This window comes from Zea mays, chromosome 8, assembly GCF_902167145.1.
Source record: "Zea mays cultivar B73 chromosome 8, Zm-B73-REFERENCE-NAM-5.0, whole genome shotgun sequence".
NCBI classification, from domain to species: domain Eukaryota; kingdom Viridiplantae; phylum Streptophyta; class Magnoliopsida; order Poales; family Poaceae; genus Zea; species Zea mays.
In genome coordinates this window covers 178,989,203-179,004,268 of record NC_050103.1, presented here as the reverse complement: position 1 = coordinate 179,004,268, position 15,066 = coordinate 178,989,203, and positions in this window count along the sequence as shown.

Below are 15,066 nucleotides of genomic sequence, written 5' to 3'. Positions count from 1 at the left end.
CTTGCTGGGTAGCGCTTCCTTGCTTCTTGTTGCCTTGAGGGCAATGGGTTGAGGCTCATGGATTGGACCATTCAACGCGTCGTCCACGTACCTTGCCTCCTTGATCATCATTCGCCCACTCACAAATTTTCCAAGAATTTCTTCGGGCGACATCTTGATGTACCTAGGATTTTCACGAATATTGTTCACCAAGTGAGGATCAAGAACGGTAAATGACCTTAGCATTAGGCGGACGACGTCGTGATCCGTCCATCGCGTGCTTCCGTAGCTCCTTATTTTGTTGATAAGGATCTTGAGCCTATTGTATGTTTGTGTCGGCTCCTCGCCCCTTATCATCGCAAATCGTCCGAGCTCGCCCTCCACCAACTCCATCTTGGTGAGTAAGGTGACATCATTCCCCTCATGAGAGATCTTGAGGGTGTCCCAAATCTGCTTGGCATTGTCCAAGCCGCTCACCTTGTGATACTCATCCCTGCACAGAGAGGCTAGCAACACAGTAGTAGCTTGTGCATTTTTATGGATCTGTTCATTAATAAATGAAGGGCTATCCGAGCTATCAAATTTCATTCCACTTTCTACAATCTCCCAAATGCTTGGATGGAGAGAAAATAGGTGAGTACGCATTTTGTGACTCCAAAATCCGTAGTCCTCTCCATCAAAGTGAGGAGGCTTGCCAAGTGGAATGGGGAGCAAATGAGCATTTGAGCTATGTGGAATGCGCGAATAATCAAAAGAAAAGTTTGAGTTAACCGTCTTTTGTTTGTCGTGGTCGTCGTTGTCCTTTTGGGAAGAAGAGGACTCGTCGCTGTCGTAGTAGACGATCTCCTTGATGCGCCTTGTCTTCTTCTTCTTCCCATTTTTGTGCCTGTGACCCGAGCCCGAGTCGTTGTACTTGTCATCCCTTGGCTCGTTGACGAAGGACTCCTTCTCCTTGTCGTTGATCACAATTCCCTTCCCCTTAGGATCCATCTCTTCGGGCGGTTAGTCCCTTTCTTGAAGAGAACGGCTCTGATACCAATTGAGAGCACCTAGAGGGGGGGTGAATAGGTGATCCTGTAAAAACTTAAACTTATAGCCACAAAACTTAGATTAAGCGTTAGCACAATAATTGCCAAGTGGCTAGAGAGAACTCAAAACACGATAACCACAAGAAAGCAATCACAGAGTTGACACAGTGGTTATCCTGTGGTTCGGCCAAGTACAAAACTTGCCTACTCCACGTTGTGGCGTCCCAACGGACGAGAGTTGCACTCAACTCCTCTCAAGTGATCTAATGATCAACTTGAATACCACGGTGTTTTTCTTTCCTTTGATCTTTTCCCGTTTGCGAGGAATCTCCACAACTTGGAGTCTCTCGCCCTTACAATTGAGTTCACAAAGAAATACGGAGTAAGGTGGGAATGAGCAACGCACACAAGACTCGAAAATCAGAGCAACAACACGCACACAAGTCGCAACAAGAGCTCGCAACGCAACACAAAGAGTTCACAACTCCACAAGAGCTCTATATGCTATCACAATGAACCGAAGGCGTGAGATTGATGTCTTGGTGCTTAGAAGAGTTGTAGGAATGCTTGGTGTTCTCCTCCATGCGCCTAGGGGTCCCTTTTATAGCCCCAAGGCAGCTAGGAGCCGTTGAGAACACATCTGGAAGGCTATCCTTGCCTTCTGTCGTCGGGCGCACCGGACAGTCCGGTGCACACCGGACACTGTCCGGTGCCCGATTTGTTTCCTTAAACAGCGCATCCGACCGTTGCTGTCTGAGTCAGATCTGCGCACCGTTGGCGCACCGGACATGTCCGGTGCACACCGGACAGTCCGGTGTAGCTTTCCGACCGTTGGCTCGGCCACGTGTCGCGCGCCGATCGCGCGGCCGACCGTTGGCCCGGCCGACCGTTGGCTCACCGGACAGTCCGGTGCACACCGGACAGTCCGGTGAATTTTAGCCGAAGTCACCGGAGAAAAACCCGAGAGCGGCTAGTTTGCTCTGTGCTGGTCTGGCGCACCGGACACTGTCCGGTGCACACCGGACAGTCCGGTGCCCCAGTCCGAAGCAGCCTTTGGTTGTACACAGCCACTCTCCACTTCTTTTCTTTTCTTCTTTCTCCTGTTTCTAACACTTAGACAAGATGTTAGTACACAAAACTAATGTACTAAGGCTTAGAAACATACCTTTACTTGTGATTTGCACTTTGTTCATCTATGGGCATATTTTCACATTTAAGCACTTGTGTTTGCACTCAATCACCAAAATACTTAGAAATGGCCCAAGGGCACATTTCTCTTTCAGGTCCGAGGGACCGTTTGAGAGAGGGAAGGGTTGAAAGAGACCCGGCCTTTGTGGCCTCCTCAACGGGGAGTAGGTTTGCGAGAACCGAACCTCGGTAAAACAAATCATCGTGTCTCACTTCGCATTTGCTCACGATTTGTTTTGTGACCTCTCTCGCGGACTCTATTATATTTCTAACGCTAACCCGGCTTGTAGTTGTGATTATTTTTGAGAATTTCAGTTTCGTCCTATTCACCCCCCCTCTAGGCGACTTTCAATTGGTATCAGAACCCGGTGCTTCATTAGAGCCTAACTGCTCGAAGTGATGTCGGGAGATCACACCAAGAGGGAGATGGAGGCCGGCGACAAGCCCACTATAAGCCAAGGGAGCACTTCATCGGAAGAGTCCCGCACCAAGAGGAAGGAGAAGAAGAAGGACTCCTCCAAACGGAAGGAGAAAAGATCTTCTTCTTCTCACCACAAAGAGAAGAAGGAAAAGTCTTCTTCCCACAAGTCGCATCGAAAAGGCGACAAGCACAAGAGGATGAGGAAAGTGGTCTACTACGAGACCGACACTTCATCAACATCAACCTCCGACTCCGATGCGCCGTCCATAACTTCTAAGCGCCAAGAGCGCAAGAAGTTTAGTAAGATCCCCTTACACTATCCTCATACATCTAGACATACTCCATTACTTTCCGTTCCATTAGGCAAACCGCCAACCTTTGATGGCGAAGATTATGCTATGTGGAGTGATTTAATCAAATTTCATCTAACCTCTCTCCACAAAAGTATATGGAATGTTGTTGAGTTTGGAGCACAGGTACCATCCATAGGGGATGAAGATTATGATACGGACGAGGTGGCCCAAATCGAGCACCTCAACTCTCAAGCTACAAGCATACTCCTCGCCTCTCTAAGTAAGGAGGAATACAATAAGGTGCAAGGGTTGAAGAATGCAAAGGAGATTTGAGACCTTCTCAAGACCGCGCACGAGGGTGATGAACTCACTAAGATCACCAAGCGGGAAACGATCGAGGGGAGCTCGGTCGCTTCCGTCTTCGCCAAGGGGAGGAGCCACAAGATATGTACAACCGGCTCAAAACCTTGGTGAACCAAGTGCGCAACCTCGGGAGCAATAAATGGGATGATCACGAGGTGGTTAAGGTTATTTTGAGATCACTTATTTTCCTTAACCCCACTCAAGTTCAATTAATTCGTGGTAATCCTAGATACACACTAATGACTCCCGAGGAAGTAATCGGGAATTTTGTGAGCTTTGAATGTATGATTAAAGGATCAAAGAAGATCAACGAGCTTGATGAACCCTCCACGTCCGAAGCACAACCGGTGGCATTTAAGGCGACGGAGGAGAAGAAGGAGGAGTCTACACCGAGTAGACAACCAATTGACGCCTCCAAGCTCGACAATGAGGAGATGGCTTTAATCATCAAAAGCTTTCGCCAAATCCTCAAGAAACGGAAGGGGAAGGACTACAAATCCCGTTCCAAGAAGGTTTGCTACAAGTGTGGTAGGCCCGGTCACTTTATTGCTAAATGTCCATTATCAAGTGACAGTGACAGGGATAACGACAAGAAGGGCAAAAGGAGAGAAAAGAAGAGGTACCATAAGAGGGGTGGTGATGCCCACGTGTGCCGCGAGTGGAACTCCGACGAGAGCTCCACCGACTCCTCCGACGACGACGAGGATGCCGCCAACATCGCCGTCACCAAGGGACTCCTCTTCCCCAACGTCGACCACAAATGTCTCATGGCAAAGGACGGCAAAAAGAAGAAGGTTAAATCCAAATCCTCCACTAAATATGAGTCTTCTAGTGATGATAATGCTAGTGATGAAGAGGATAACTTGCATACCCTTTTTGCCAACCTTAACATGGAACAAAAAGAAAAGTTAAATGAATTGATTAGTGATATTCATGAAAAAGATGACCTTTTGGATTCCCAAGAGGATTTTCTAATTAAAGAAAACAAGAAACATGTTAAGGTTAAGAATGCTTATGCTCTAGAGGTAGAAAAATGTGACAAATTATCTAGTGAGCTAAGCACATGCCATGACACTATTGCCAACCTTAGAAATGAAAATGCTAAATTAATTGCTAAGGTTGATTCTCATGTTTGTATTGATTCAACTTCCAATTCTAGAAATGATAATGTTGATTTGCTTGCTAGGATTGATGAGTTGAATGTTTCTCTTGCTAGCCTTAGAGATGAGAATGAGAAATTGTTTGCTAAGGTTAAAGAATTAGATGCTTGCAATGTTACAATTTCCAATCTTAGAGATAACAATGAAATTTTGCGTGCTAAGATTGTTGAAATTAATTCTTGCAAACCATCTACATCTACTATTGAGCATGTGTCTATTTGTGATAGATGTAGAGATGTTGATATCAATGCTATTCATGATCACATGGTATTAATTAAACAACAAAATGATCATATAGCAAAATTAGATGCAAAAATTGCCGAGCATAACTTAGAAAATGAAAAGTTTAAATTTGCTAGAAGTATGCTCTATAGTGGGAGACGCCCGGGCATCAAGGATGGCATTGGCTACCAAAGGGGAGACAATGTCAAACTTCGTGCCCCTCCTAAAAGATTGTCTAATTTTGTTAAGGGCAAGGCTCCCATGCCTCAGGATAACGAGGGTTACATTTTGTACCCTGTCGGTTATCCCGATAGCAAAATTAGGAAAATTCATTCTAGGAAGTCTCACTCTGGCCCTAATCATGTTTTTATGTATAAGGGTGAGACATCTAGTTCTAGGCAACCAACCCATGCCAAGTTGCCTAAGAAGAAAACTCCTAATGCATCAAATGATCATGACATTTCATTCAAAACTTTTGATGCATCATATGTGCTTACTAACAAATCCGGCAAGGTAGTTGCCAAGTTTGTTGGGGGCAAACACAAGGGCTCCAAAACTTGTGTTTGGGTACCCAAAGTTCTTGTTTCTAATGCCAAAGGACCCAAAACCGTTTGGGTACCTAAAGTCAAGAACTAAAATTGTTTTGTAGGTTTATGCATCCGGGGGCTCAAGTTGGATCATCGACAGCGGGTGCACAAACCACATGACAGGGGAGAAGAAAATGTTCTCCTCCTACGAGAAAAATCAAGATCCCCAAAGAGCGTTCACATTCAGGGATGGAAACCAAGGTTTGGTCAAAGGTCTTGGTAAAATAGCTATATCTCTTGACCATTCCATTTCAAATGTTTTTTGTAGATTCCTTAGATTACAATTTGCTTTCTGTATCTCAATTATGCAAAATGGGCTACAACTGTCTTTTCACTAATGTAGGTGTCACTGTCTTTAGAAGAAGTGATGATTCAATAGCATTTAAGGGAGTATTAGAGGGTCAGCTATACTTGGTAGATTTTGATAGAGCTGAACTCGACACTTGCTTAATTGCTAAGACTAACATGGGCTGGCTCTGGCATCGCCGACTAGCACATGTTGGGATGAAGAATCTTCACAAGCTTCTAAAGGGAGAACACATTTTAGGACTAACAAATGTTCATTTTGAGAAAGACAGGGTTTGTAGCGCATGCCAAGCAGGAAAGCAAGTTGGTGCCCATCATCCACACAAGAACATCATGACGACCGACAGACCGCTTGAGCTACTCCACATGGATCTATTTGGCCTGATTGCCTACATAAGCATCGGCGGGAGTAAGTATTGTCTTGTAATCGTGGATGATTATTCTCGCTTCACTTGGGTGTTCTTTTTGCATGAAAAATCTCAAACCCAAGAAACCTTAAAGGGATTCTTAAGACGAGCTCAAAACGAGTTCGGCTTAAGGATCAAGAAAATTAGAAGCGACAACGGGACGGAGTTCAAGAACTCACAAATCGAAGGCTTCCTTGAGGAGGAGGGCATCAAGCATGAGTTCTCTTCTCCCTACACGCCACAACAAAATGGTGTAGTGGAGAGGAAGAATCGAACTCTATTGGACATGGCAAGGACCATGCTTGATGAGTACAAGACTTCGGATCGGTTTTGGACCGAGGCAGTCAACACCGCCTGCTACGCCATCAACCGGTTATATCTACACCGAATCCTCAAGAAGACATCTTATGAACTCCTAACCGGTAAAAAGCCCAATATTTCATATTTTAGAGTCTTTGGTAGCAAATGCTTTATTGTTGTTGAAAGAGGTAGAAAATCTAAATTTGCTCCTAAAACTGTAGAAGGCTTTTTACTAGGATATGATTCAAACACAAGGGCATATAGAGTCTTTAACAAGTCCTCCGGACAAGTTGAAGTTTCTTGTGACGTTGTGTTTGATGAGACTAACGACTCTCAAGTAGAGCAAGTTGATCTTGATGAGATAGGTGAAGAACAGGCTCCGTGCATCGCACTAAGGAACATGTCCATTGGGGATGTGTGCCCTAAGGAATCCGAAGAGCCTCCACATGCACAAGATCAACCATTCTCCTCCACGCAAGCATCTCCACCAACTCAAAATGAGGACGAGGCTCAAGTTGATGAAGGAGAGGATCAAAGAAATGAGCCACCTCAAGATGACGATAATGATCAAGGGGGAGATGTGAATGATCAAGACAAGGAGGATAAAGAACCAAAGCCACCACACCCAAGAGTCCACCAAGCAATCCAAGGAGATCACCCCGTCGACACCATCCTCGGCGACATTCATAAGGGGGTAACTACTCGATCTCGTGTTGCACATTTTTGTGAGCATTACTCTTTTGTTTCCTCTATTGAGCCACACAGGGTAGAGGAAGCACTCCAAGATTCGGATTGGGTGGTGGCGATGCAAGAGGAGCTCAACAACTTCACGAGGAACGAGGTATGGCATTTAGTTCCACGTCCTAATCAAAATGTTGTTGGAACCAAGTGGGTCTTCCACAACAAGCAAGATGAGCATGGTGTGGTGACAAGGAACAAAGCTCGACTCGTGGCCAAGGGGTATTCACAAGTCGAAGGTTTGGATTTTGGTGAAACCTATGCACCCGTAGCTAGGCTTGAGTCAATTCGTATACTATTGGCCTATGCAACTTACCATGGCTTCAAGCTCTACCAAATGGACGTGAAGAGTGCCTTCCTCAACGGACCGATCAAGGAGGTGGTCTATGTTGAGCAACCTCCCGGCTTTGAAGACAGTGAGTATCCTAACCATGTCTATAGGCTCTCTAAGGCGCTTTATGGGCTCAAGCAAGCCCCAAGAGCATGATATGAATGCCTTAGAGATTTCCTTATTGCTAATGGCTTCAAAGTCGGCAAAGCCGATCCTACTTTATTCACTAAAACTCTTGACAATGATTTGTTTGTATGCCAAATTTATGTTGATGATATCATACTTGGGTCTACTAACGAATCTACTTGTGAAGAATTTAGTAGGATCATGACACATAAATTCGAGATGTCTATGATGGGGGAGTTGAAGTATTTTCTAGGATTCCAAGTCAAGCAACTCCAAGAGGGCACCTTCATTTGCCAAACGAAGTACACTCAAGACATTCTAACCAAGTTTGGAATGAGGGATGCCAAGCCCATCAAGACACCCATGGGAACAAATGGGCATCTCGACCTCGACACGGGAGGTAAATCCGTCGATCAAAAGGTATATCGGTCGATGATTGGTTCATTGCTTTATTTATGTGCATCTCGACCGGACATTATGCTTTCCGTTTGCATGTGTGCAAGATTCCAATCTGACCCTAAGGAATCCCACCTTACGGACGTAAAACGAATCTTGAGATATTTGGCTTATACTCCTAAGTTTGGGCTTTGGTACCCTCGGGGATCCACATTTGATTTGATTGGTTATTCGGATGCCGATTGGGCGGGGTGTAAAATCAATAGGAAGAGCATATCGGGGACTTGCCAGTTCTTGGGAAGATCCTTGGTGTCTTGGGCTTCAAAGAAGCAAAATTCAGTTGCTCTTTCCACCGCCGAAGCCGAGTACATTGCCGCAGGCCATTGTTGCGCGCAATTGCTTTGGATGAGGCAAACCCTGCGGGACTACGGTTTTAAATTAACCAAAGTCCCTTTGATATGTGATAATGAGAGTGCAATCCGCATGGCGGATAATCCCGTTGAGCATAGCCGCACTAAACACATAGTCATTCGGTATCATTTTCTTCGGGATCACCAACAAAAGGGGGATATCGAGATTGCATACATTAACACTAAAGATCAATTAGCCGATATCTTTACCAAGCCACTTGATGAACAATCTTTTACCAAACTTAGGCATGAGCTCAATATTCTTGATTCTAGGAATTTCTTTTGCTAATTTGCACACATAGCTCATACGTATACCTTTGATCATGTCTCTTTTCTATGCTATGACTAATGTGTTTTCAAGTCTATTTCAAACCAAGTCATAGGTGTATTGAAAGGGAATTGGAGTCTTCGGCGAAGACAAAGGCTTCCACTCCGTAACTCATCATTCGCCGTCACTCCAAGCAACTCTCCGTCTTTGGGGGAGAAAAGGACTCCGCCTTTGGTATAATCTTCACTAGTTTATTTATGATCAAAGGGGGAGAGAGTACTTCGAGGGCTCTAATGATTCCGCTTTTGGCGATTCATGCCAAAGGGGGAGAGAGTATGAGCCCAAAGCAAAAGGACCACACCACCACCAATTTCAAAACCTTAGTTTTTCAAAAGAGTATCTTATTGTGTTCAAAAGGGGGAGAAAGTAAGCCCAAAGCAAAAGGACCGCACCACCACCAATTTCAAAACCTTAGTTTTTCAAAAGAATATCTTATTGTGTTCAAAAGGGGGAGAAAGTAGTATTTCAAAATGATATATCAAAACCCTCTTGAACACTAAGAGGAGGATCTCATTTAGGGGGAGTTTTGTTTAGTCAAAGGAAAAACATTTGAAACAGGGGGAGAAAATTTCAAATCCTGAAAATGCTTTGCAAAATCTTATTCATTTACCTTTGACTACTTGCAAAAGAACCTTGAAAAGGATTTACAAAAGAATTTGCAAAAACAAAACATGTGGTGCAAGCGTGGTCCAAAATGTCAAAAACAAAGAAACAATCCATGCATATCTTGTAAGTATTTATATTGGCTCAATTCCAAGCAACCTTTGCACTTACATCATGCAAACTAGTTCAATTATGCATTTCTATACTTGCTTTGGTTTGTGTTGGCATCAATCACCAAAAAGGGGGGGATTGAAAGGGAATTAGGCTTACACCTAGTTCCTAAATAATTTTGGTGGTTGAATTGCCCAACACAAACAATTGGACTAACTAGTTTGCTCTAGTGAATAAGTTATACAGGTATCAAAGGTTCACAACAAGCCAATTAAAAGACCAAAGTTGGGTTCAAAATAGAGAGCTAAAGGCATCCCGAGAGGCTCCCTGGTCTGGCGCACCGGACTGTCCGGTGGCGCACCGGACAGTGTCCGGTGCACCAGGGGACCTCGCGCAGAACTTCTCAGCCTCGGGAATTTTCAGAAGCCGGCGCGCTATAATTTACCGGACTGTCCGGTGCTCCAAGAAGACGCGGCTCTGGAACTTGGCAGCCTCGAGAAATCATAACGGCTGCTCCGCTATAATTCACCGGACATGTCCGGTGTACACCGGACTGTCCGGTGTAACAGCGGGGCAACGGCTACTTCGCGCCAATGGTCGCCTGCAACAGCAATTAATGCGCGCCAGAGCGCGCAGGCGTCAGGCACGCCCATGCTGGCGCACCGGACACTCTACAGTACATGTCCGGTGCACCACCGGACATCCAGACGGGCCCAGAAGTCAGAACTCCAACGGTCAAATTGTAACGGCTTTGGTGACGTGGCTGGCGCACCGGACTGTCCGGTGCACCATCGAACAGACAGCCTCCACCAAACGGCTAGTTTGGTGGTTGGGGCTATAAATACCCCCAACCACCCCATATTCAAGGCATCCAAGTTTTCCAGCTTCCAACCACTATACAAGAGCTAGCATTCATTGCAAAGCACACCAAAAGAGATCAAATCCTCTCCCAACTCCACACAAAACCTTAGTGACTAGAGAGAGTGATTTGTAGTGTTCATTTGAGCTCTTGCGCTTGGATCGCTTCTTTTCTTTGGCATTCTTTCTTGTGATAAAACCTTCACTTGTAATTGAGGCAAGAGACACCAATTGTGTGGTGGTCCTTGCAGGAAGTTTGATTCCCAAGTGATTTGAGAAGAGAAGCTCACTCGGTCCGAGGGACCGTTTGAGAGAGGGAAGGGTTGAAAGAGACCCGGCCTTTGTGGCCTCCTCAACGGGGAGTAGGTTTGCGAGAACCGAACCTCGGTAAAACAAATCATCGTGTCTCACTTCGCATTTGCTCACGATTTGTTTTGCGCCCTCTCTCGCGGACTCTATTATATTTCTAACGCTAACCTGGCTTGTAGTTGTGATTATTTTTGAGAATTTCAGTTTCGTCCTATTCACCCCCCTCTAGGCGACTTTCACTAGCCCCTACGGGTATGCGATAGTGTCGAACCAATGATCATAAGACTTTTGATATAATTATCCCAATCTGGCCACACTTACTCCGAGCCTTTCTCATAACAGTTCAACCATTTCTTCCCTAATTTTTACAGCGTTCAGTGACAGTCCACTCGTCATTGGGATTTGGGGCTCATTTGCCCAATCATTATTATGCCAGCCTTCTTTCCACGACTAATCGAAAACAATGTTCGGCCTGTGATCGCATGGCGCGCTGCGGCATTGATATATAGGGGAAGAAATGTATTGCTGTTGTGGTGCGTAATAAGTTGGTGTGTTGTGTGCAGCAATAGGTTCCACATACTCTCATCCGAACGATCCACCCTAGGTGACCAGACGGTTTGCGTGATGATGGACAACCTGAGTATATACCCGGACCGTATGGTCATGTTTATTACCACTGGGGCACATGGTGGTCTTGGCACAGTTCCGGGCTTTCGCATATCTGACTGTACGTGTTAGGGCTGGACGGTCCAAGATTAGTTGTGGACGGTCCGGTCACATCCAGTGTCGTCGATCTATCAAGTAGGGATAACGGTGGTAGTATTTGTCCTAAATATGAATTCATCGACATATCATACAATGGCTGGGTTGCGAAAATCCCTATTTATTGCCAATGTATTAGGTACAAATATCCTATTACTAGTTTCGTATGACGGGAAATTATGAGCAACATATTTCTCAAATGTGTGTGTTAATTTTGTAATTGTTTGTTCCAACCCCCTATTTCGTTGTTTTATATGATTTTGCTGTTGATCTACATATTGTTTAATAGATTAGTTGTCATCAACTTTACTTACATTGGGGATTTGAAGTGAAGGTAGGAGAGATGCGATCTCGATCTCTCTATGCTTGGTAATCTTCTGGTAGTAATCTATCGTGAATTGTGATAAGAATTTCTCTGCCACCTCCTCTTAAACCTTGGCGAGTTGGTGGCATGCATCCTCTTCCACTTGGCTCATGAGAGTCTAATATTGCTGTTGCTCGTTGACCGACAGATTCTCAACAATTGGCTTAAGGATATTATCTTGGGTTACGTTGGTGCGATCTCTAGAACCGACCATATGTGCCCGATTATAATAGATCTAGAACACACTTGCTCCCAGCGGAGTCGCCAAAAAGTGTGTTCAGGCCGATTTGGTACCAAACACTAGAATGAACCACTTAACGATGCTCTCTGCGAGAGCGCGAACGGTCCGCAATGTAGGACTGAATGGTCCGCGACCTTATTGTAGGAGCTGCTCCTTCTCTATGTGCTTTTGGATGGTCCACGCCTAGAGTCGGACGATCTGCGTTGGCATAATCTTCTTCACAGAAGCTTGAATCTCGCTTCCCGGGGAGGAGAGATCCTAGGGTTGTCTTAGGATCGGTGTTGGTCACTTTGTTTTTGATTACTGTGAACCAAAAACAAGGCAACACAAATGTTAAACGTTAAGAACCTTCGTCCTTCGAAGCATTATCTCCTTTCGATATAATGATCCTCGGACGAAGGTCATGAAGAACAAGTCTTCATCATTCACAAATATAAAAATATACTTGAAAAATGTGATGTCATGTCACATTTATTTCATAATAAATATATAAACATTATCAAAGTTTATATTACATTGATACCTTCGTCTTGTTTGAAGGTGATGACGCGAGGGCAATTACAATCCAGCGTGAACAACACGGGGGTACCGTTCACCTATTTATAGATTTGGGACGCAGCCCAAGTAAAAGTACATCCATGAGCTTTGGTACATACATATTATCCCAATACAAGCAATATAGACTAATTAGTCTTTTTCTTTTTAACTCAACACCATGCTCGACCTTCGTAACCACATTGAGCCAAAGCTATCATCCTTCAGCGCTTTACACATACTTGTAGTAGATTCGACATTTAGTTTTCGTTGCTTATTGCCAATTTCTCCATTCTGGGGACCTTTGGCAGAGAAGGAGATCCCCAACAATCGGCATCCACTCAAGACGCCTCTAGATGATGTTGAGTCGAAGAGATGTGGAGAAAATAGGTCGAGTAAGACTAATACTAGGACTAGATTACTTATACTCCTAATGCATGAAAAGAACAAGACAAATAAGATAAATATGATAAAGTGGTTTGATTAGATCGATCGTGGTGGCGTCAATCAACTGTTTCCCTTTGTTTATATAAGAGGAGGTCTGGACCCATTATAAGTTGGTTCTCAAATAAATCTTGCAAGAAATCAGAAACCTTAGCTGATTCTGTTCTTGCGCGCACCATCCGGACTATCTGGATGTCGTTTTCGGTGCTCAATTGATATCTAAAAGTCACAGTTCTGTAATTCGTCTAGGCAACGTGTGAGAGTCATATCCTATCTAGCCCATACATTCCTCCTTCGCCTCAGCACTGACAGAGCTACATGAATACCAAAAAGAGGGCCATGCTTGCATATTGAAGACTCCCTTAAACTTAGCGATGGCCAATCTTCGTCTCCGCGACAATTTTTTTCTCCACGGGATCCCATAAATGCTTGTAACAGACATTTCTTCTCTATCTTATTTCCCATAGGAATAAATCCCCATCGAAGATCCCTGTTCTCTCTAAAATTATAACTAAAACATACTTTCTTTGTTATCACTGTAAAACATTGTCACTTATACATATTGTCAGATTTAAAAAAATCATTATGTGTACATCAAGTAAACATACTTGTATAACGAGTAATATTTTGGCAAGGTAATTATTTATTTTATCATTAACTATCACATAAAAATATCATCACATGTAAGTTTAACGGGTCCCCGTAGGTGCTTCCCCATACATGTTCCTGATACTACCATGAGAGAATTTTTTCTCGCAGAAGAATTCCATACGAAAAATCGAGAATCGTGCCCATTCCCATCTATACTTGAGCTATCTCTAGAAAATATCTTTTATTTTAAATTTCACTATATAAGCAATATTATCTATAATGCTAAGATCATATACATGATCTACTAGACATAATCTTAGAGGATGTTTTGCTTGACCAACCTATTAATAGTGTGTTTAATTGGATGTATAAGGATAGATGTAAGGGGACGTCACAGTTTCTATAGTGTTTGAAAGAAAGTTAAGTGGAGGTAAGACAAATAACAGAGTAATTTTTTGGTGTCGACGTGATTCCAAAAAATTGAGGAGACGGTTTCGCATTCGTCTCACTGTACTTTGCCAAACACACCCTAACCTCTCCGGTTCTCTATATTTAAATTGTAAAAAACTGAAATTACATACAAATAAGGATTAGTTAGCTTTAAATCTATACATCCACTGTGTGTTTTTCTATATATATATATATATATATATATATATATATATATATATATATATATATATATATATATATATATATATATATATATATATATATAGTTTATATATTAGGAGCCCTGTGCGTCCAATAACTAGAGGAAGCCCAGGTCGGACGGTGCAATCCGGTCGAGTCGGACCACATCCAGACGTCTATAAAACAAGACCCGGAGTGCTAGGGTTCAGTTTTTACGCTCCTCCCCGATTCATTAGCGACACCGCGTGCGACGACTGCGGTTGCCCCAGAGCGTGCGCGACGGTGGATCCCCAGCCGGTGGCCGCAACTCCATGACCTCGACGCACGGTGGCGGAGGTTCCTCGATCCGGAGTAGTGGCGGCAGTTCCCAGGTCGGTGGCGGCGGCTCCCCGATCCAGAGGGCGAGCGACAGCGGGGCCCTTGTGCGGGCAAGCGGCGGCGTCCCCGAGGTCCCGAGGAGGCGGCACTTCCAAGGCCGGCGAGCAAGCGACGCCCGTCGACGTGCGAGTAGCGACGGCGACGCATGAGGCGCGATCTTCGAGCGAGCGACGTCACGGAAGGCCCGAGATGCGCGCAGCGATGATCGCGCGTGACATCCTCTGATCCGGCGCAGTTTTCTTTTCGATTATTGTGTTTTATGCCTATCACATGTATTATTTACGCCAAAAACTGTACGATTTTATGCTTAAACACAGAGTTCGTATATCAGTTTACTGCATGCACATTGGAAAGGCAATTCCTTGATTTATGCTGTTCGTAGTTTGCGCGCATGCAATGGAAACTCTCACGATTTTTGGCATAATTTTTGGATCTGTATAAAAATAGAAACCGCATGCATGCGGCTGCCATATTTTCGGATCTGTCATAAAAATAGGATAGTAATAACAACCTACTAGAGCTATCAACCTCGCACATTGATTCGGTATTTACGCTTATAATTTAGTGATTTTATGCTCAAAACTTAAGGTTTTTACGCTCCATCCGGGGATGCGTCCACCAGTGAACAACATGCCAGATTTTTTACGCAGTGTGA